The sequence below is a fragment of the Dermacentor variabilis genome, chromosome 11 (genome assembly GCF_050947875.1).
Source record: "Dermacentor variabilis isolate Ectoservices chromosome 11, ASM5094787v1, whole genome shotgun sequence".
In the NCBI taxonomy this organism is placed as follows: domain Eukaryota; kingdom Metazoa; phylum Arthropoda; class Arachnida; order Ixodida; family Ixodidae; genus Dermacentor; species Dermacentor variabilis.
Genome location: NC_134578.1, coordinates 94,463,592 through 94,486,762, shown reverse-complemented (window position 1 = coordinate 94,486,762; position 23,171 = coordinate 94,463,592). Strand labels below are relative to the sequence as shown.

Here is a 23,171-nt window from a genome sequence, read left to right as displayed (position 1 = left end):
CTTTCTGATTATGAGGCACGCCTTCGTGGAGGACTCCGAAAATTTCGACCGCCTGGGGTTCTTTAACGTGCACCTAAACCTAAGTACAAGGGTGTTTTCGCGTTTAACCCCCATCGAATGTCTGTTTCTTTCAATGCCCTCCTTGAGTCGCAATTTTGCATTCTATCATCGTTATTTAGTGAGTAAGCAAATGTTTACAACTGTATACGGCTGATAAAACAACTATCCTTACTTCGTAAATCTACCTACTACTTTGCTATCGCAATCGGTGCTTCGCTTTTCTGGCGAAACTGCGACTGTTTTCTGCTCGTTTCTAAGGAATTAAGTTCCCGTGCCGTAATTATGGAGAGTACAGCTACCGAAAAAGGAAGATAAATTTCACCTACGATTACGATACGTCCTAATGCGAAATTTCAGCATAGCTCTATAAGTGTTCTCATTTTGCGATATATTGACTGGCGCGGACAATCTTTCTCGTGCGGCACGTTGCAAGCTGAGCGAGGTGTGCCGCGACTGCCTCGATACTCGGGAGATCGCGAGAGGCAACACATCTGTGACGCGTGGGTGTGGTTCACAGCAGCCGCCGCGGACAGACCTCCGCTCATGCAGCGCTGTTTTCATTCAGACGACGCGCGCCGCTCTGGCGCCATCTCGTGGCCATCGTCGCCGCACAGCCCGTTTGCGCAGTACTACCAATATTACGCTTTTATTTTCGCGCTTTCGCCACATCCTCCTGCTCTGCTTTCCGCCTCGTGGTTCCGCTGCACCTTCCTCCTCCGCTTTCCCGCTCGCGCTCTTTTCGCTATCGCAGTCTTTCATCTCCCGCTCCGCTCCGTGTTCGCTTTCATCATTCGCTGTGCTTATTCGCTCGGTTACGAGGTAGGACGCCCACGCTCGGCGCAAGAACGGGCGCCCAAGCATCCCCTAAGCTAGGCTGAATCGGCTAGGCTGTATCAGGGACACAGCTGCAGTGGGCAAGTCAAACATCGCGTGTATGCTGCAGAGGGTGTATGCCCACTATAGTACAGAATTGACGCCAACGAAATGGCAAGGTACGTTTAGTCACGCATTAGAATGCTTACATACCGAACTTAAGTTACAGCTAGAGTGCGCCTAACGGCCTGATTTTGCAATAGTGCTCCCTCGCTATTAGAGAACCCTGTTGTTTAGCAGAGAGGGCTTCGGCACTAGAGTACAGTAATGACGCGCCTATTGGTGGCGCCCGAAATAGCCCTTCACTGCTCGGGTCCGCCGCACTTGTAAATGGTTTGGGTTCTTGCGCTTGCCCAAATATCCTGCATATGCGCTCCCTGTGGAGACGGACACGCTACGCTGTGGTGAAATGCCTTGAGTATCTTGTCTGTTGTGTATTCTGTCTGTATCTTGCGACCAAAATCTGTTCACTCTATTTCTGAACGTCAAGTGACGACCGCAGGTGCGCCATAGGCGAGCAAACCTGAAATTTCTGCAATAGATTGCGTATACTTGTAGGCCTTATAACTACTGAGGAGACCCAGACTGAATTTGATAAACACGTCATACCTACTATGGCAGAGTGGTCTCTCAAACACGACCCACTGCCGCTCGGATTGACAAACATACTGCCGAGTGATGCTTCTCCGAAAGCCTAGCGAAAGGCCAAATTTAACTCGCATTGCATCATGTTTGGTGAAACAATGGCGACATCTGCGCACGTAACACGCACGATGAACATTCATGTAGTGGCTTGTTTCCTCTACATATTGACGTCAAAGTTAGGCGCTTGGGTAGCACTGTTACAAATATATAAATAACGATAGTATAACATGAATTCGTCACATAAATTTTGAGGAAGCGTCGCTTTCTCAAAAGCTGAAAGACAATTGAAGCAAAAAATTATTGTAAAAATATTCATGGGAGTTGTCTAAGTATGATTAAGTGAAGTGCTCTGCCACTTGGCCATCTCCACGCAGCCTGGTGTCATTATCAATGTTATGAAACTTGATCCGGCCAGTAAAAACGACAGCGCTGCGGCGACACGAACTCGTGCGGGCGGCGGTGCAAGGTGCATTGATAACGTAAGAAAAAAATTGGAGGACGCTTAAGCTTCGCCTTCAAGAGTGGAACGCGACAGCGTTCCCGTCGACCCGCCAAGGGGTGTAAGACAATTGGCTACGGCGCATCGACTACGCGCCCCGCATCGGACGCGGTGAGCGTCGAGCAACGCAGCGTTCGGCGCGACAACGAAATGTGCGCCTGAGCAAGCGACGCACGCCTGAGCCTTAGAAACAGCTCGTTTCTAAGGCAGCACCGCGTTCACTAGAGGCGCTTTTGTACCGCTTTGAAGCATTGAACTCGTGGCGCAGTAATAAAGAAAAAAAAACTCGTGGCTCAGTGATAACGTCTCCGTCTCACACACCGGAGACCCTGGTTCGATTCCCACCCAGCCCATCTTGCAAGCTGTTTTTTAACGCGATAGCGTTAAGGAGCTCGTGTCGCAGAAAAGCCGGTGTCGTCGGCGTCCGCGGCGTTGGCCGTGAGCAATAAATCCCAGCAGGCACTTCATGAATAAAAAACAACTTGCAAGATGGGCTGGGTGGGAATCGAACCAGAGTCTCCGGAGTGTGAGACGGAGACGTTACCACTGAGCCACGAGTTCGATGCTTGAAAGCGGTACAAAAGCGCCTCTAGTGAACGCGGTGTTGCCTTAGAAACGAGCTGTTTCTAAGGCTCAGGCGTGCGTCGCTTGCTCAGGCGCACATTTCGTTGTCGCGCCGAACGCTGCGTTGCTCGACGCTCACCGCGTCCGATGCGGGGCGCGTAGTCGCTGCGCCGTAGCCCATTGTCTTACACCCCTTGGCGGGTCGACGGGAACGCTGTCGCGTTCCACTCTTGAAGGCGAAGCTTAAGCGTCCTCCAATTTTTATTCATGAAGCGCCTGCTGGGATTTATCGCTCACGGCCAACGCCGCCGACACCGACGACACCGGCTTTTCTGCGACACGAGCTCCATAACGCTGTCGCGTTAAAATACTGCAGGTGGCGGCGCCAGGTGCGCGGATGACGTTCCCATCCTCATAAGCCCTTATCGCTCTTTAGCGCCCTATCCATCCGCGTGGAACCATTATGAACCGTGGCCAAACGTACTTAGGGGGCGGTTTGGTATGACACCGCTGCGCGGACCTTACCTTGAAAGAGATCAGCGATGCCGAGAAACAGCGTCCGCTGCTCATATCTTCACGCTCTGTGTTCTCGCTGCTTACATAGCGTTCAAGATGGACGCGCGGGCCCGTATGGACGCGCGTCCATGATGGACGCGCGGACTCCGTGAGCCCAGTGTTCTCGCCGCTTTGTTGGCGTTGATGCGAGAAGCAGCAGGAACGGGGAGTTCTGCTCGCAGCTGCGGGCGTTACCTCTGAAGCGCTCCTCTTAGGTGTCGGACGGAAGGACGGCTTTATCGTAGCGTAAGCATAGAAATGCTGACGCTTTTATTAACGCTGCAGAGATCGGTGGTTGTGCTCCTTCAGACCTGCTGAAACAAGAAAGCGCGGTGTGAGTGTTCAACGTGTTATCTGATAGCTGCGGTTTCGACGCTTCAAACCAAGAAGTAAATGCTGTGACGACAAACGAGAGGAAACAAATGAATGAACAGAGGCAGCAGGACGGTTAGTGAGACGGTCGTCTCTTTTTTTCTTCGTTTGCACGCCAGACAGTCAACATAAAGGTCATCGTTGGACGTCTTAGGAAACACAATTAAAACTGCACTACCTTGAGATGAGCTGCCACTCCGTCGCTGAACAATGTGCGCGGTTCACCAGTACACGACCAACACATTCACCACACCTCGCTCCGTATGCAACCGCCGGGACAACACATCAACATTTTCAGATACTACTAACTACAGTCGAACTAGGAATGGTGGGTAATGATGCTCTTCGGGTTGTCTATGGTTTCTTTTGTTCGAACGGCGGTCACGTTTCAACTTCACATCCGGTATTCTCCGAGCGTTCACTTGACGCTAAGACGTCGCCGTCGCAACCACAAGGGTCTGCACTTCCAACGAAACGGTTGACAGATGAACTGTTGTAGACACAGCGCGAAATGCGTCCACTGCGTGTATGTTGTACAAACATCAATCGACAACGTGAGGAACGATGACATGTTTCGACAGCTGGTGGCGTTGGCAAACGGTCATGGCGTATCCGGATGGAAGGTTGCGGCAGGGTGCTTGCTCATTTTCTAAGTGACCTTTGAACGAGCCCTGAAACACATTTAGTTAAAGTCTGAAGACTTTTCTCTTCATCGCGTGGTACGACGAAAGTACACGGATATTTGGAGACTGAGCAAGTGCAACACGCCAAATTGAGAATGATGTTTAATTCACCGCGCTTTTCATGAATTTTTATCGCTGGGTAAATTTTGCAGCGGCTAAGTCTTGTGAGAGGCGACCAACAAAAAGTGACATTTAACCTTCAGGCCGCTCAGCGCAGTATTGCTGCAAGATGCGACAAGGATTTATATAAAATTTGCACGATAAATACACTATTTCAGGGCTTCTTCAAGAATAGCATCTATTCTAACATGAGGCCTCAAATAAACATACAAGAGTCATAAAGCGCATTTTCACTTTGAAATGTCAGTGGAAGCCTGCAAGGATTTTCCACCTGCTCAGCTCCACGCCACTACGTAGTTTTTACAAGATACCTATTGCTCTTTAAAACTAAGGTTTGACTTGAAATACACGTTGACCTGACAGGTTCTTTGACACTGCTTTTTTTTACACGCTTGCATATTTGAAAAATGTTGCTAATGTCGGAGAATCTAAATCTAAACGTACGCGACGTGCTGAAAATCGATAAACTATGGTCTTCTGTAATTAGACAACATCAAGCAACAAATGACCCAAAAATGACACAGGAAACATCAGCAGTAGTCCGAAACATGATGTCTCCGAAGCCAAGGTTTGTACAAAAGGTCTTGTCTTCATCAGGTTTGACGAAAACAATGCACCTTGTCGAAAGTTTGCTCTATCGACACCACTTGTTCGACCACTGCTAGTCCCTTCCTTTCTATATTCCTGTCAACCAGGCATCAGTAGATCACATCGAAGAATCTCGCCAATATACTACGCGTGGTCATTTTGACACACGCGACAGAAACTTACTTGAGAGCCTTGATATTGTATGACAGAGGCTCCGATATGTAAGCTCCCGCTTCGAAGCCTAAACGCTGTTGGGCCCTGCCGGGCTGCCTGCAATGTATTCCTTAATCTTCCCTTTATATCGATAACCCTCCCAGTTTGGCATATGCATTTCATTTCTGTCATTAGGGACATCCTTCCTGGACCGCAGTACTATGCGTTTTAGTATTTTAAGCTGCTGTTAACATGTATTGGGAACCCCATTTCATTATCACTGAAACATTCTGCCAAAAGCTGCACGCGCACTTGAGTTCGATGGTTTATCATGTGTTCGATGTGTTTATCACATGTGAGCGCGAACAGCGTGAACAACGGAGGTACCTTACACAGTTACCTTTCGGCACTCTGCCGAGTGCACGGTAGAAAAGTTGAGAAAAGTGCAACGCTAGCGCATCTCTAAGCGGTCAGGAATGCCACGAAATATAGTTTTCGAAGTGCTGAATCACTGGACTTTGACTGCAGCACTGGTGCGAATACTGCAGTTTCCTTTTGAGTACATTCAAAGCATTACAATGGACAGTGTTATGTGAGCCTGGTCTGTACGGTGGTACTACACTGCAAACGCGGTCAATATCATAGTAGTTCAATAATAACAAGTGTAGATTATCAGTACTCTTACAGAATAAATGACGGAAACTGCCGTGGAGGCTTGGACATTTTGTTTATGTCAGGGTAGGTATGAAATTGGCATCGATGTTACAAAACACGCGAGGTTAATTTACATTTAACGCGCAGCGTCATCATGTACGAGTTGTAAGATGACGTATTGCGCCTCAATTATTTGTGGTTCGCTGTGTGACCTTTGATCCAGGCGGCGGCATAGTTACGCCAGCCCAAAAAAATTTCGGAACATGTTAACTTGGGTGGGTGTAACCATCATTCATTGTACGCAGCACTGGTTAAATTCAAATGGATGCAAGGTTCCCACGCCCCCCCCCCCCCCCCTGTCTCAATGCGCGGCATCAATGTCTACTTCTGGATAGAAGCAAATAAATAATTCGGCAAAATAAGCACATATAGACTGCCACTTGAGATCATGCGTCAGTATAGAATCGCGGTGTGTCGACCACCTACCTGTACTGTGCAAATCCGACATCTTTGTAAACATGCCAAGTGTTTGGTACTGTTTATGTGATGCTGCAACGGCAACCCAATATCCGTCGTGCGAAAATAAGCACATCCCAGCATTTTCTTACAACGTCCGAATTCAGGCGAGCACGTAATTGAAAGTCTGTAGCTGAAGCTTAGTTTTTCGAACATTGTCGAAACGCCGCACTAAGTTAGACCCTACTTAGAAAAACAGAGTTCCGCAATTGGTCATGGTTGAAGGCTCTTGAGATTAAACGACACTGGAAATGAATGATTACTTAAGCTGGGGGTATTTGTAACTTGGGGTCCCGAAATATCAAAACGGCTACTCTTAATGTGAAAAGAGGGTAAGGAAACGAATGATTAAAGCAGCTCTTCGTGGCGTGAGCATCTTTGACAGCGCAAAGTGAGATATCTAGTCAACGGTTTCTCGGCCAGAAAGCAGAGTGCATATTCAAGGAACCAACCACGAAATGTAGCAGGTCTCGAGAACGTGTACTGCGTCACGACGGACCGAACAGAAAGAACTACTATCTTAAGGTCCACTGTGACGTTTCATGCCGTCGTACAGGCACGGAATCGAAAAATAGATTTCGTTCATATCAACCTCTTTCTGCCAATTGATTAAAAAAAATTGCAATCTGCTTCAGAGTTGCTAATTAATGTCCCTTGAGAATGCTACATGAATTCCTGAGTAAGTTAGGATTATTTTCTTTCGGTTAACTCGTGGTGACTGCTCTGTTGAAATTGTTTCTACCTGAAATCCTTGCAATGAGCGTGGCATACATCACAGGGGCAGAAACTTTGATAGGTTGGTATGGCAACAACAAAGAACACGCATCAAACCAAGTTTTCTAAGGTGCTGGATGTCGAACTACTCCTTTGTGATATTGTCCAATGCCGGAAGTTGGTGCGTGTCTTCTCCCGCTGTACTTAAGGCATAAATATGAGCGAACACTGATTTTGAGGGCGTCAAAGGCATTACCGACACTCGTGTTACGTGACGTCATCGGGACATAAAGGAAGATGGGCGTTAATGCACCGCAACCCGACGCGAGTGAAAATCGGATGGTGACGGTTGCTTCGTTTGGTGTGACCTGTTTGGAAGGCGCTATCTCCAGTTGGTGACATCACGTGGTGACTTGACACTTAAGTAATACAGTCGGGCCAGTAATAGCAGTTTTGGTGAGGTTCTATGGAGCCTGCGGGTTACGAGTTCACGATCATGTCGGCAGTTGACAATAAGAGGATGTGATCAAACTAAATACAGCATCTTCATAGCTATGCAGCGATAGTACAGAAGACTTTGAAACATCTCTATGCAACAACAGTGCCTCCACAACTTGTTTGGATTGAACTGTAGTTCGAGTTCGGTAAAAGTCTATTCATATGGGGTGGGAATCACTGAATAAGACGCGAATGCTGTGTAATGAGCCCGAGTGGTTCCTAACGTACGTGGACACGGTCGGAGTGTCATCAATAGCAAATGTGGTCCTGCTTGTCATGGCATCATGGCTGGCGATAGATGCGGTTGACCACAAGTGGTTACAAATTACATTGAGGTGCAGAACACTGGTGCGTAGAAGTTAAAAATTACAAAACGTGAGACAGCGCTTGGCGCAACCTTCAGAGATACTGCCCGATTACTCGCGTCATATTGCAACAATGACTATTACTTCGCCAACGACAACCTAAAATATTGAGTTCAGGTAAGGTGCCTGCTTTCTAGCGTCGTATTACAGCGACGCACTTGCTTCGAATTGACTGCACAAAAGCTACAGATCCCGTTCTGACAAAACGTCTGTTACATAAGTTGCACTAGCGATTGCCCATAGCCACGGTAATCCTGTCAGTATCACGTCTATAGCTGTGATGTTATAGGGTGCCGTAACTCTGGCCAACAAGCAGGTGGGTAGACGTTTTGCTAATATGGGACCAACGGCTGCTGCATCGATCGTAGTGTGTTACTGCAAGAAAGTTCATACTTTCGATCTAAACACTATAACTATTCTCAAACTTTCTTCTTACACTTTCTTAGGGCTCACCTTCTCCTCGCACAATATACGCCCACCTGCATGCATTTTCAGTCTTCAAATGTCGCAATGTCGCGCTAGTCACATTCCTATTAATAACGTTGTGTCACGCTGATGCGGGCTTCTATTCCTGCCCTGAATGCCTCCGGCGCACAGAGTTAGGAAAATTTGGAAATGCAGGCAATATAGTTGACGAATACTGCACGAAGACAAGATAATCACGGAAGGGTGCAAAAACTTCAGAGTTCCTCACAAAAAAGAAAAAAAACTGTCACAAAGTCAAGTTTCAATTTCCTCTCTATGGAGTTCCATTTTAACCGCTTCTTTAACCACTGCGGTCAATAGTCCGTCGGCAGTGGGCGAGGATGGTCGGGTAGGGAAGCGGGGATGACTAGCGGTGGACCGTCCACGGCAGGGCGGGCGATAGGCCAATGATAGCGTCACTTCCTTTGTTGGTGCGCAGGCTCCTCGGCAGAAAGAAGCCTCCCCTGGGCGGGGACACGTAATGTACGGGCACGACGCACAGAACGTCGTCGGCAAAGTAGAAGTATCCGTAGCGAGGCTCGGCGGGCATGAAGACGCCTTCCTCCGACTGCTGCTTGCTGCTGTCACTGCGCGGGTCACCGACGGCGACGCGACCTGGCGTCGCCCCGAGGCGGAGTCGCGTGGCGAGGAAGTTGGAGACCGCCGACGCCACGTCCGGAACGAGCCGGTACGGAGGTATCTGCCGCAGGAACAGGTGTCCCAGCACTCCGTGCTCCAGGTTCGCGCACGTCTCCCTCGGAAAGCGGCCGTTGGTCGCTTGGTGGCCCCTGCGAGGATAGCGAGCAGCTGTCGTCATTGTCGCCAGAGAATCCCGAGGGACTCTACAAACGCAAACACCTGAAACTGTATAGCGCACCCCTTCTTCTGAAGAAACGAAACGTGCACGGGGTGCTTTTTTTTTTTTTGGGACTATGCGTTATCTTGAAAAATCGCCTGCGGCAGGAAAGATAATTTCACTCCTGGACCTGGATTACTCGAAGAAGGGTGATTACTTGAACGAGAAATCGAAATTATTCACCGAATAACCGAGCGAAAATTCACTAATTATTTTTCGAACTAATTGCTGTAGGGCACATATCCCGATTTGCGAAATCGAGCCGGTCAGTAACCAAGGCATACTGACATGGAACTTCTGAGCATGACATCTGCTTCGCAATATGCACCATGAAAACTGAGGCAAAAATGCACTGTTCTACTTACTTTTTTAACAAAAGGCCGTTTAATACAATAAAGCACAGAAATAACTGGAACGCCTGTGTATTTATTTGCACACATTGGGATGAATGTCTCGCAACTGACGTCATCCTGAAACTTCCTTCCATGTGGATACACCTTGTGAACTCGCCGGCTAAAATTCGATAATTATAATATACGAAGTCAAGTATTTCATTAAAAATCTAAATTACGTATTTTTGTTAATTACAGGAATACGCATTTCAATATATCATGCAAGTAATGTCCGTCTCTTATGATTCCCTAGCTTAGATACTATAATTACATCAACAACCCGCAATTTTAACAGTTCTCTATAGTATAACAACAGGTAGATCGATTCTTATTCACTGTCTATGTAGCGTAAGATTACCTTTTCTTCTTTGGGGAAATGGACATTTTTTTACTTCCTTTTCAAGGCATTTCCGCAGAACTACTACGTCAAACTCTTGCCTTTGCTTCGTGTTGTCGAGAAATTCGACTTCGCCCTGCCATCTGCTAGCCGCCTGGTTAGCTCAGATGGTAGAGCGGCTGCCCCGGAAAGGCGGTGGTCCCGGGTTCGAGTCCTGGACCAGGACGAATTTTTCTTCAACTATGAGGCTTTTCTTTCGAGGAACCCGTATGGGTTTCCTTTGTAGCAATTGCTGCGAACGGGTGGATGTCTGATTTTCCCTTTATTCATTACTTCTCTCCACCTTGCGGGTTTCCGCAGAACTACTACGTCATATCTTGATTACATCGCGTATGCGTGCGACTTGAAGTAAACGGACGTTCGCTTCGAAACATACAACGAACTGCACAACCGTTACACTCTCGGATAACTAACTGTGTTACATGTACCGTTAGAAGAAGTCAAGAACTGTGCGACGAACGCCCCAAGAAACACTAATAGAAGTAACTTTAAGAATGAAAAAAGTCGGCGATGTGTTTTAGACAGCAAACGCATAGACGCAACTGGCACACTAACTGAAGTTAGGAGGAAAGAACGGTGCTAGTCAGCGCGTCCGGACCATTCAATTCTCATTGCTTTGCAGTTATTGTCTCCTGTCGTAATGGTGGCTGTGTAATCGTCTTTATTCGCGTACTGACCACAGGGTCTCCTTCTGTCTTCGTATCCTACAAGTTAGAATCCAGGGCAGACTCCAGAACGTAGGAGAGGAGCGTGTTATGATGAGGAATATACACTAACGCTAGGAGGTCGTCCAGATCCCTGTGAGAGACGTGCGGTCGAGGACGGTGTTTTCTTCCCCTTTACGTCTTATGTTCAAGGGCACTTCCAAAGTAGGTGTGCTCCGTCGACAGCTTTTTCTACGCCATGACACATTGGTCAGGCAAGCTATTATGCACTTGAAAAAAGGGGGCTCCAGCGAAACACAAAGGACGCGCGCGCAGACAACGAAAAGGCGTTAGACGCGGACGGACGCGGGACTTTCAACTGTACTTTATTGAAATTCACATTGCCGCACATAACCTCCCATGCATGCGCATCTTCAACTCCTCTCAAGACACGTGCATAGCTAACACCTCGATTATACATAACCGTGCGAAAAGAGCCGACGCGTACGCATGGGAGGAGTAGAAGTTGCGCAGGAGTAGAAGTTGAGTAGAGTAGAAGGAGTAGAAGCTAGCTCTAACATGGTGGCAGAAGGAAGATCATATTCTTACGAGCGGTGGAAAAAGTTTATTTAGGCCTTTAACGACAGCAACAGCAGGCTAGAAACCGAAGGAATCGCCGCTGCAGAGTCGTCGTTTTCCCCCTTTTTTCCCTTTCAATCTCCCACGACTCTTTTATGCACTTGAACGCAACATACCTCTCCTAACAGACAAAGCTCACTCAGCGAGTCAACTGGCTTCTCATGCCGTCTATGATTTCAAACTGGTGACATGCACGACTCGTCGCCTAGCAGAGCGTCTACCAGTGTTTGTGAGACGCGCGAGAGTATAGTTCACTTCGCTGATTTTGTCGATGACAACACACGGTCTATCGCAGTTTGCCAGCAGCTTCTGGCACAAACTGCGCTTCCTTGTGGCAACCCAAAGTCAAACGAGATCACTACGGTGATAAAACAGGCCGATTTGGTGCGTCGTAGCGTGCTTTGGAGTTTTCCTGCGGAGGGCCAAAGTCCACAGTCGCACAAGTCACCCTGCCTCTTCAACGATGCGTAGTGTATAAGCGACCGCAGGATTGCCGTGGTGGTAAAAAGGCAGGACCGTGTCAAGCGTATATCAGGGCGGGCGAGCATATATAGAAGGACAGAGAGGCTGTAGCTGGTTGTCTCATGACTGGCGGTGCAGTATCCGTAAGTAATAAACGGTGGAACTTCACAGCAAGTTTTCTGATTGGAGTCAACATACATGGAAAGCATATTGCATTTAGTTCGATTAGTGCGCTCAATGTGGCCATTCGCTTGTGGATGATACGGCATCGAGTTTTCAAGGTGCGATGTACATAAACTCAAAAGATCCTCCAGGATATTAGCTGTGACTTGACGTTCCCGGTCGCTTATAATCACACGAGGCGGTTCATGTCGCTCAACAACATCATGAAGTAGGAAGAGCGACACTTCGGTGGCAGTGGCTGGTGGTATGGCCGCAGTCTCGCGCTAGCGCGTGACGTTGTCGGCACGGACAATTGTCTACCGTTTCCCCCTGGATGACAGAGAAAAAGGACCTAAAACATCAATTCTAACTTGCTGTACGGGCAAGCTAGGGGGCGGCCCACGTTGAAGGAGACCAGATGTGGCAGTGGCTGGACGTTCCCGGCCGAAGTTCGCATTCGGGACCAGTGAAAGCGTGCTTGAATGCGGTGAGTCCGCACAGTGCCTATGTCACCGAAGGTAGAGCCATCGTGCATAGCCCCAAGGGTTTTCGGCCGGAGACCCTTCGGTACCGCTACAAGGAGGCGTGCACCCGTGCTTGAGTAGTTCCTTTTGTAAAGGAGCCCGTCACGTACGCAGTAGCTGCTTGTTACAACAGAACGGGCGGAAGTGGAGTGGATCAAATTTGGTGTCTGTTCGTTAGTCCGCTCTAAACACATCGGTTGAACACATCGGCTTTGAACACAAGTGTCCACTGAGGTGCCCACACATTATGAACCTAGAAGTATCCTCTCCAGTTGTTGATGGTATTCCTGTTCAGTTTTGGAAAAGCACTAACACCTATTCATCTCTTACCTCCTCAGAACCTTTTCACAGTCATTACAATGCTCAGTGCTGCCCGGCGACTGGAAGGCGCGGAAAGTGGTTACTGTGCCAAAAGGTATTTAGAGCAATCCTGACAGCTATAGACCAATTACTTTGATTAGTATTCCAAGTAAGCTCATGAAGCACATAATTTGCTGCAGTATTACCTCATTTCTTGATGACAATAGCTTTTTTTGCCGCGTCTCAGCCCGGCATCAGGAAGTACTTCGAGTGTGAAACACAATTTGTGCTCGATACTAAGGACTCGCTTTCTTCCATTGACTGCATTTATCTTAACTTCTGCAACACTTTCGGTACTGTCCGGCACCGCCTTCTTCTATTAAAGCTAACATAAGTTAATATCCACTCAAATGTGGAATAATGGGTGGAAAGTTTTCTATTCTCTCACACCCAATTTATGTCTGTGAATGACTATAATTCGCTCGTTTATTCGGTCGGGACCGGAGTGCCACCAGGCTCAGTTCTGGGACCACTGCGATTTGTTATTTTTACAAATGATTTGACTACAGAAGTCTCAACTATCAGATTACACGCTGACTGTGCTATTTACCTCAAGATAATCAACCCAGACGATGTTTTCCTTCAAAACAATTTTAACAGTGTCTCGTATTGATGTTCTAAATGGCTGATGACGCTCAATCGTTGTAAGCGCAAGTCTATGAGATTATCGCGTTCAGGTTGCCGCTTGGAGCTTTACCTTGATATGCGTAACCGTTGGTCCTTAGATTCAGTTAAATCGCCCAAATACTTTGGCATCCATATTACGAATAGTATGCGATGGAAAATGCGCATGGACTACGTATTCAATAATACTAATCGTAGCCTTAGTAGTTTCATTCACCGTAATTTATTCTCTACTACGAGATCTTTAAATCTAGCTCTCTACAAAACTAATGTGACATCAAAACTCGGATATGGCTCATGTATTTGGAATTCCTGTTCTACCCTATCTTCTTCCCTTGAATCAATCCAAAATAAACGTGCCCGTTTTACTGTACTCAACTACGCCTGAAACGCAATCGTGTCAGCAATTAAGCATTCTCTCGAACTACCTGACCTAGCAATTAGGCGGAAAGGTGCTCGACTATGCATCTTTCATAAAAACTTTTCTCGTATTCCAGAGCTACAATGTGAACTTCTCGCTGCCCCTTCACATGTTTCCACCCGCATTGATAAAAATCTGAAAGTCCACGTGCCCAGCTGCCGCACACACCAGTGCACAAAATCCTTCATACAGAAGACTGCATCTCAGTAACACTAATCCCTATCCCTATCGGGATTTACATAATAATAACACAACGTAATAATAATAACATTGACGTAATAATAATAACATAATAATAAGATAACATAAATAACATAATAACGCAATAATAACATTGACATGATAATAATCCCTATCGGGATTGACAGTATTGTGAAATAAATAAACACCTCCCCGCCTCGACTGCCATCAATCCCGACGAGTCTTCATTCAAGACCGCCATTTGTACGTTGTTATTCAAGTGGTAACCACTCCACTCTATAAGGTCCTAGTGGCCCTGAGAGTATTTGAATGAATGAATGAATGAATGAATGAATGAATGAATGAATGAATGAATGAATGAATATCATGAAAATGGGATGCTACAGAGGCAACGAGATCATCAATATAGTCTGCGTCGCAGTCCGTCGTGTTAGGCGGCGTACGGGAAAGACAGTCTGCGTCAGCATGCTTTCGGCCACTCTTGTAGCAAACAGTGCAGTTATATTCCTGCAACCTCAAAGCATAGCGCGCAAGGCAAGCACAATTGGTCCAGAAGGTTCACGAGCCAGCACAGGAAATGGTGGTCTGTGAAGACTACGAATGGGCGTCAGTATACGCAAGAACGAAACCGCTGAACCACAAAGATTACAGCGAGGCATTTTTGCTCTGTCACCGTGCGATTGCGTTCAGGTTTGCTTAATGAGCGGCTTGCATAAACAATCGCATGCTGGCAATAGTCACAGCGTTGGACCAGGACGGCACCCAGACCAACGTCGCTATCATCTGTGCGGATTTCTCTTGACGCTGTAGGATCGATGTGGCGAAGGATAAGTCGAAAGGTCAGCAGTAATTTGAACTGACGAAATGCAGAATCGTGCTTAGGTACCCACTCGAACCGTCCGTGTTTATGCAGATTTCTCGAAGGACAGGAGACGTGAGCAAAACAAGGAATAAAGTGACGAAAAAGCAAAGACCCAGAAAACTACGACGTTGATTCTCTGCAACAGAACTGCTTGTTGGCCTAGTTGGTGCTTGTTAAAAGACATGTTTTTTGCCGCAATTAAACACTCAAAAAGGAAGACCGCCCGTGTTGTCTTTATGTGTCTTCCTTTTGTGAGTGTTCAATTGCGGCAAAAAACATGTCTTTCAGCAGCCGCCCGTGTTGTCTTTATGTGTCTTCCTTTTGTGAGTGTTCAACTGCGGCAAAAAAACACGTCTTTTAGTTGATTCACTGACTCCGGTGCAGAATGCCTCGACAGATGCCGTGTTCAAGGGAACAGGCCAGATACCGTCCTAGCTATAGAGTCTAGCTTATTAAGGCACTAGAACCCACGACCCAACATGGGGATATGGGCGAACCGGCCATATCTTCAAGTTCGATTCTAAGTGACATCGTGAACGATGAGACTCGAAGCCAACCTTTGGTTTTCATTAGGGCAAAATTACTTAGGACACAGTTAAATAAAATATACGCAATTAAGGCAGTACAACCCACTGCCTTTGGTAGGAATGAAACCCGAGACCTTTGGTGTTAATAAGGGCGATGTTAATTATGTGCATTTATTTAAGGTAGAGTTAATTAAGATAATAGAATCCACGACGAAAACTAGTAATAGGAACAAACAACGTATTAGAATGATAGTGCCAAGTGTTCTAATGTATGTTTCGTAGGCGTCCAGGCTTTCGCCTTCATCCTCTTTAGAGCAGGCTAAAGTGACTCAGCTTTTTATTCAACTCAACAAAAAATGGAACATTATGGAATGGTTATGCGGTAACCTCAAGCTGGAGGGTGGTTTATGACAAGGAAATATTGTTTGGTGAACGACAAAAGTTTACCTTGGAGAAAAGAAACTGAGGGAAGTAGACTTTGTGAGAAGCCGCTCATTGTATACAAGCAAATTCGATGCGTTGCTGAGTAGCCGACAAATTGTTTCAAAGTCTGGTCTGAAAATAGAAATATTTACAGTATTTAAGTAATCTATGTTGATTCATAATTACTACAGCGAAAGCAACGAAAAGGAAGGGGAGACACGAAACGACAGCACTGTGTGCTGCTGATGGACAACTCCGAACGCTGATAATAAACATAAATACACATGACTTTTCTTCTCGCAGAGTACTTTCGCACGTTTTATATGACTGCGTAAATGTTCGCTGGATACACATACTTTACATGGAACCAGACTCAGGCACTTGAGGAGCCACGGCACCGAAAAACACAAGGCAACAATGAAACAATACAAGCTACTAGTGACGCCTACCAATTCAAATAAATCTGAAATTTATAGTTGCTCTAATCTTCTACGTGATGGCGCTACTCGTTTATCTGGGTCTACGTACGTCCCTCTGAACACTCGAGGCAGTTTTCTTGCTGTTGTGGGTGGGACATATATGTCCCAATGACCGACAAAGGGTTAAAAGAACTCGCCGCTGCCCCACACGAATTGGCTCGCGGCTGCTGTAGAGACCGCAAGCAGACCAGCCGAATGGAAAATGAGAGCGCAGGCGGCAGGAGCATTTCCCCTATGTCTAATATCGTGATAGATATGGACACAACTATGTGACAGTAAGGTCGGTCGCTTACCGTGCGCAGTTACTAACATTCTTAGAAGAACGATACTTGCAAGTTGTTCTTACGACGAAAACTGACACTATATCTTTATATAGCCAAAATAGGTTTCCAACAAAATCAATGGAAAGCTAGCATCACTCTAAAAAAAAAAAACTCACTAGAGGAGTCCATCAGTATTACCCTTCTAAAATCTATTCACGGGAGACAATACGGGGAGATACGGTGACGGCAGAAATCAAAGAAGCAACTAAAAGTAGGACGTTTTTAATGTACATGACTATTGGTAGCTTAACTACACGCTTAACGTTCAATCACGTCAGCGTTTCCTTAGAAATTCTCGAAATGGCTTTGAATCTGCGAGGCGATGGTGGTCGCGATAACGGTTCCCAAACTGTCACGACGATGAATAAAAGCCACTAGAAAAGACTTCGCCATAAAGGAACGCCTCTGCTGTCTTCCAACTCCTAACTACTTTGAAGTCGTCGATATCAGCCTCTAATCTTAAGTGCTATTGACGTTTATCCTCAGTAACCACAGGCAACTCTGCACGAACTCCAGCCATATATCACGCGTGCATTAAAGATTTAAAAATGCTCCTGGTAGTGACTGGCTTCGTTGTCTACTCTATAGACTGACATCATTTACAGAATGAAGAAAAAATGTACGCATGTCGACATTATTAATGCTTTTCCACTGCTCCCTTATTTGCACAGATAGCGATAGACTGGCGCCTATATATATCGCTGCACGTTCTCTACAGAACTTTATTGCAACTATCTCAGAAACTTGCGTGGCTCGTAAAATACAAACTACGAGACTGCTGTAGTTCACTCGTGACTGCTGCTGCAACGTCCGCAAGGACCGGGCTGCTGGTTTGTCGCTGGCTTGAATCGCAACAGATTTGTCACTCTTAACTATACACGTCAGGACTCTTCTACAAAGGTCACTGCATGCGCCTACTTCCTTTCAATGTTTTTATCAAACCAAAGCAACAAGTACAAAACGTGGAAGTCAGAAGAGGCACCGTGAGTGACGGCCATGCTAAACGTCGCATAATGAAAAATCGGCTCGCCTGTCATTGTGGAACATCGCAGTAGCAAGATATTCCGGCTCAACGATATAACTGTTTTCTCCAACATGCTGATTTAATGCTGTAATCCAGTCCTTGCGACAGGAATTCATGAGCGCTATCAGACGTCCAATTTTGGAAACATATTCAGTTTTGCTGAAGCGGCAGCGCCCTTTGTCATCAGCCTTATCTTTATTATTATTACAAGAACAATCCACGGAGGCAACACAAAATTTTATTGCCAGCAAGGAAATAGTTTACAACATATATATATATATTTTTTTTTTCACCCGCCGTGGTTGCTCAGTGGCTATGGTGTTGGGCTGCTGAGCACGAGGTCGCGGGATCGAATCCCGGCCACGGCGGCCGCATTTCGATGGGGGCGAAATGCGAAAACACCCGTGTGCTTAGATTTAGGTGCACGTTAAAGAACCCCAGGTGATCAAAATTTCCGGAGTCCTCCACTACGGCGTGCCTCATAATCAGAAAGCGGTTTTGGCACGTAAAATCCCAAATATTATTAACATATATTTTTGTCCATATTACGACATTCTTTGCCGTCTTTCACACGTGTGTTCATAATTCGCCTGTAAAGGCGTATCAATGCAAGTGTTATCAGTCGACACAAGTCGCATGTCAACAGAAGTGTCATCAGTCAAAGCGAGCCGCATGCCCCTATTCGACTATCTTATCGGTCAAGCTGTACTCCCACAGCCCATTATTGCTGTTTAAGTCCGCGGCCTAGTGGGGCGTGACTCCCCCCATTCCTGAAGCACCATAAATTTACTCTGGTAAACTTATTCTTACTCGCGCGTGTGTCGGCCTGCCAACATGAAACCTGTTCAACATGCTAGCCAGAAGCTTAAATCACCAGTAATTCCCAACTCTGAGTTGCTGTCACGTTGAGACGAAGTTTTAAAAAAACTAGAACAGCTCGAATCCGAGCAATCACCGTCGAATTGACAGTTATGGGACTACAAGCTATAGCTGGCTCCGATACCACTCTTCATGCCAGCGTTCCCATAATCGTGCTTGTGCCACCACTCTTGCGTTCTTCTGCTTCTTCTACAGAGAGAGAGAGAGAAAACTTTTATTTCTACGCCAGCGTCCGGCGCTCAACCCTGGTCGGTCAGCTACCAGTCCTCACCCAACACGTCGCTGACGTGCTGGATAAGCACCGGCAGGAGAATGTTAGTAGCATGGGGTGGTGGAGAGAGCCAGTCCGTCCACGGCCGTGGTTTGATGTTAGTGGGAATGTTAGAGAGGGCTGACTGCAGTTTGGGTTGAGTGTGAGGGCAATGCCATAGACAATGCTCTAGGGACGGATATTCCATGCAGTTCGGGCATTTCGGTGGCCCAGGTAGGCCTTGAATATAGTGACGGAAAAGAGGAGTCACTATAGAGTTTGTTTGAAGTCTTCGGAGAATAGCGCTGTCTTCTACAACTAGCTCCGATGCCGCTCAACATGCCAGCGTTGCCATAGTGCCCCATGCGCTCCTGCCCCTAGCGCTCGTGCCACTGCGCGCACGTGGGTAGTCATCTTTTATAGCTGGCTACGATGCCGCTCATCACACCAGCGTTCCCATACTGCCCATCGTGCTCATGCCACCTCCCGCGCCTTCGTATTCTTCTACAGAAGATTCTGATGTCGCTCATCATGGCAGCGTTTCCATGCTTACCCTCATGTTCATGCTACTGCTCGCGCGTTCATCGCTGTTTCTTTCTATACCTGGCTCCGATGCCGCTCATCATGCCAACGTTCCCATACTGCCCATCGTGCTCATGCCACCTCCCGCGCCTTCGTATTCTTCTACAGAAGATTCTGATGTCGCTCATCATGGCAGCGTTTCCATGCTTACCCTCATGTTCATGCTACTGCTCGCGCGTTCATCGCTGTTTCTTTCTATACCTGGCTCCGATGCCGCTCATCATGCCAACGTTCCCATACTGCCCATCGTGCTCATGCCACCTCTCGCGCCTTCGTCTTCTTCTACAGAAGATTCTGATGTCACTCATCATGGCAGCGTTTCCATGCTTACCCTCATGTTCGTGCTACTGCTCGCGCGTTCATCGCTGTTTCTTTCTATACCTGGCTCCGATGCCGCTCATCATGCCAACGTTCCCATACTGCCCATCGTGCTCATGCCACCTCTCGCGCCTTCGTCTTCTTCTACAGAAGATTCTGATGTCACTCATCATGGCAGCATTTCCATGCTTACCCTCATGTTCATGCTACTGCTCGCGCGTTCATCGCTGTTTCCTTCTATACCTGGCTCCGATGCCGCTCATCATGCCAATGTTCCCATACTGCCCATCGTGCTCATGCCACCTCTCGCGCCTTCGTCTTCTTCTACAGAAGATTCTGATGTCACTCATCATGGCAGCGTTTCCATGCTTACCCTCATGTTCGTGCTACTGCTCGCGCGTTCATCGCTGTTTCCTTGTATACCTGGCTCCGATGCCGCTCATCATGCCAACGTTCCCATACTGCCCATCGTGCTCATGCCACCTCTCGCGCCTTCGTCTTCTTCTACAGAAGATTCTGATGTCACTCATCATGGCAGCGTTTCCATGCTTACCCTCGTGTTCGTGCTACTGCTCGCGCGTTCATCGCTGTTTCCTTCTACACCTGGCTCCGATGCCGCTCATCATGCCAACGTTCCCATACTGCCCCTCGTGATCGTGCCACTGCTCGCGCGTTCGTCCTCTTCTCCTACAGCTGGCTCCGATGCCGCTCATCATGCCACCTTTTCCATACCGCCCATTGTGTTCCGGCTACTGCTGGCGCGTTCATCTTCTTCTATAGTTGGCTCCAATGTCGCTCATCATGCCAGCTTTCCCATACCGCTCCTCGTGCTCGTGCTACTGGTCGCAGGTTAGTTGTCTTCTTGTGTAGCTGGCTGTGATGACGCTCACCATGCCAGCATTCCGATGCTGTCCCTTGCGCTCTTGTGAGTGCTCGCGCTCATCTTCTTGTATAGCTGGCTCTGATGCCTCTCATTCGTGCCAGCATTTCCATACTGCCCCTCGGGCTCGTGTGACTGCTCGCGAGTTCGTCGTCTTCTTGTACAGCTTGCTCCGATGCTGCTCGTCATGCCAGCGTTCTCATACCGCCCCTTCCCCTGCGAAGGCGCTGACGACACTGGCCTACTGCCAGTCGGCGCGGTGATTTTTTTTCTCAAATTCCTTGCCTCAATATATCGCGACATGAGAAGACGTATCGAGCTGCGGTGAAATTTCGCACAAGAGAACATCGTAATCGTCGCACACTTTTTTGTCCCTAGATAGCGCCCAAAATAATCTGTCATAAATCACGAACACCAACTTGCCTAAGCCAGTACTTTACTTGTATTACGTCAAACTGAGAATATTGGCGTGCATTTAAACCTGCCGCCAGCGAGTATGAATCGACGTTTCTTCTTGCTGCCCCATACTCTAAGCAAAAGGCTTTTTGTTGCAGGTGAGTCCATGTGCGTGCCTCGTTAGCCTTATCAGACCGACTGTCAAACGCTGAAGTATAATTCGAAAATCGCAGTTGAGCTTCTATGGGGTGCAACTTCAACGGAGGCTTCGTGGCAGAGTTCGCAATGTCACCGTAGTACTTACATTTTGAGCACGAATAAAAAAAGTCTCTGTTCGCTGTAACTGTAAGGTGGTCTGGAGAGAAAGAATCAACGCGACGATGTTTGTGAAGTACCACTCAAATAGAACATTGATGTCGTCAGAGAGGCAAACATCAGCGCCCATAGGTCAAATAATGGAAGGTAGAGGACCTCTAAAAAAAAGGAAGTCATGTCAGTCAGATGATGGCTAGGTTATAGAGATTACACACGTTTCAGAACATACTGTAGACTTTTGCAGAAGAACGGCTTCGGGACGCTAATGCGAAATCGATCTCAGAAATGTTTAAACTTTATATTTTGATTGTATATTTTTTTCGTTTTGTATCTTCTCGTCTTGGCAATGGGCGGAGTGCAGGCCACCACCGTCATCGCAATCAAGGTGCTGCAATCTACCCTTTCCTGAAAAGTATGAATGTGGCTGACTAGAGTAGGGCGCTGTGTCCTGCTTTTTCTCGGCGGTTCATGATTAAATGTGAAGTGCAACGAACTTTTGGGGCACGTTAAAGGATATTTTCAGAAATACGGTGTGTGCCGGCAATACGGGCTACGGTGTTAAAAAAGGACTACGAGATACGACGATGGGATAAACGGTGTTTTGTTTGCCTTTACAAGTGCCACAAAGAATTTCTTTTTCTTGTACGTGTTGCGGTAGTTTGAACACACACCGATCAGACTAGAGCGTATGATCGCCATGGATTCACATCACTACGCATAGCGTTAACTTCCGGATGTTGCCTTGCAGAGCAAAAACTGGGACTAGATGACGGCATAATCCTCAATAGCAGATTACAGGACAGCAGAGTGTAAAGCTGGGCTAGTTGGTTCATCTCCATTAAACCGGCACTGAAAATGAGACCGCGACAAAGAGAAGAGGAGCGCGTAGGACTAGCGCTGTATTAACAACCGTTAATTGTGTGTTCAGCAGTGCTTGTACTGTCTGCTTCCCTTTGTGACGACATCCTGTAGGCTTTGCCGTTATAATGAAATCACAGAACAGCACGCACTCAGGTTCAAAGTTCACGTTCCAAGCGAGAACCACTCGGTGCTAAGATGTTACTCTAAGTTATCACAGTTCTAGTCATGAAACACGTATGGGCAGCAAGCGTGAAAATTGAAGTGAAATTCTTGGGTTCTACGTGCCAGAATCACAACCTTATTACGAGGCGTGCCCTAGTAGGGGGGACTCTGAATGAACTTTGACCACGTCTGGTTCTTTGGGCTAAATCTAAGTACACAAGCGTCTTTTGCAATTTACCCCATCGAAATGCGGCCAGCGGGGCCGGGATCGGATCCGCAACCGCGAGCTCAGCCACGCCACGACATTGCCACGGGGATACCACGGCTGGTAGGCGCGAACATGAGCCGCCACGCATTTCGAGTTTTCCACTATGTAAAACTGTGCGTGTGCCTATGGTGCACAAATCGCCGATAGTGTCCAAGGCAGCGTCCTGTGTGCCACTCGGCGGAGAACGAAAAAAAAAAACAAAGAATTGAGGAAATAACTTCAAAAAACTGCTTCACTACTTCAAATGAACTTCAAAGACTACTTCAACAACACTTCACCACATGCTAAAAAGCATGTGGTGGATTCATGTTTGAATGACTAAAGTGGTCATGGCGCTTGTCTCCGCTTTCTTTGGCGTCATCTGCCGGTGCGACGGAGCCCGCGTAGGAAGATCGCTTTCTGTCCTGTGCGTATACATATTATTATAGCGACATATACGGCATTGTCTCTGGCGGTGCGGCTATATATAGAGCCGAGAGATCCGGTGACTGCCACCTTTGCAAGGTGACTCCAGTCGCCACGGTGAACTCAATGCCAGAAACAATGTGCACGTGGGAATGTACAAACTGCAGCGCAGGGCAAGCGCGCTTTCAAGCAAAAAAAGTAGAAAGAAAAG

General features: G+C 47.2%; 1 protein-coding gene across 1 annotated transcript in view; it reads right to left on the bottom strand.

The window, feature by feature from the left end:
- Positions 1–3,640: 3,640 nt before the first annotated feature.
- The window catches only part of LOC142563876 (putative diacylglycerol O-acyltransferase Mb3761c), a 546,482-nt gene continuing 526,951 nt past the window's right edge, over positions 3,641–23,171 (bottom strand). Inside the window, exon 13 of the mRNA XM_075674553.1 lies at positions 3,641–9,112. The gene's annotated coding sequence lies outside the window, so the exon portion shown is untranslated. The remainder of the gene's footprint in view (positions 9,113–23,171) is intronic.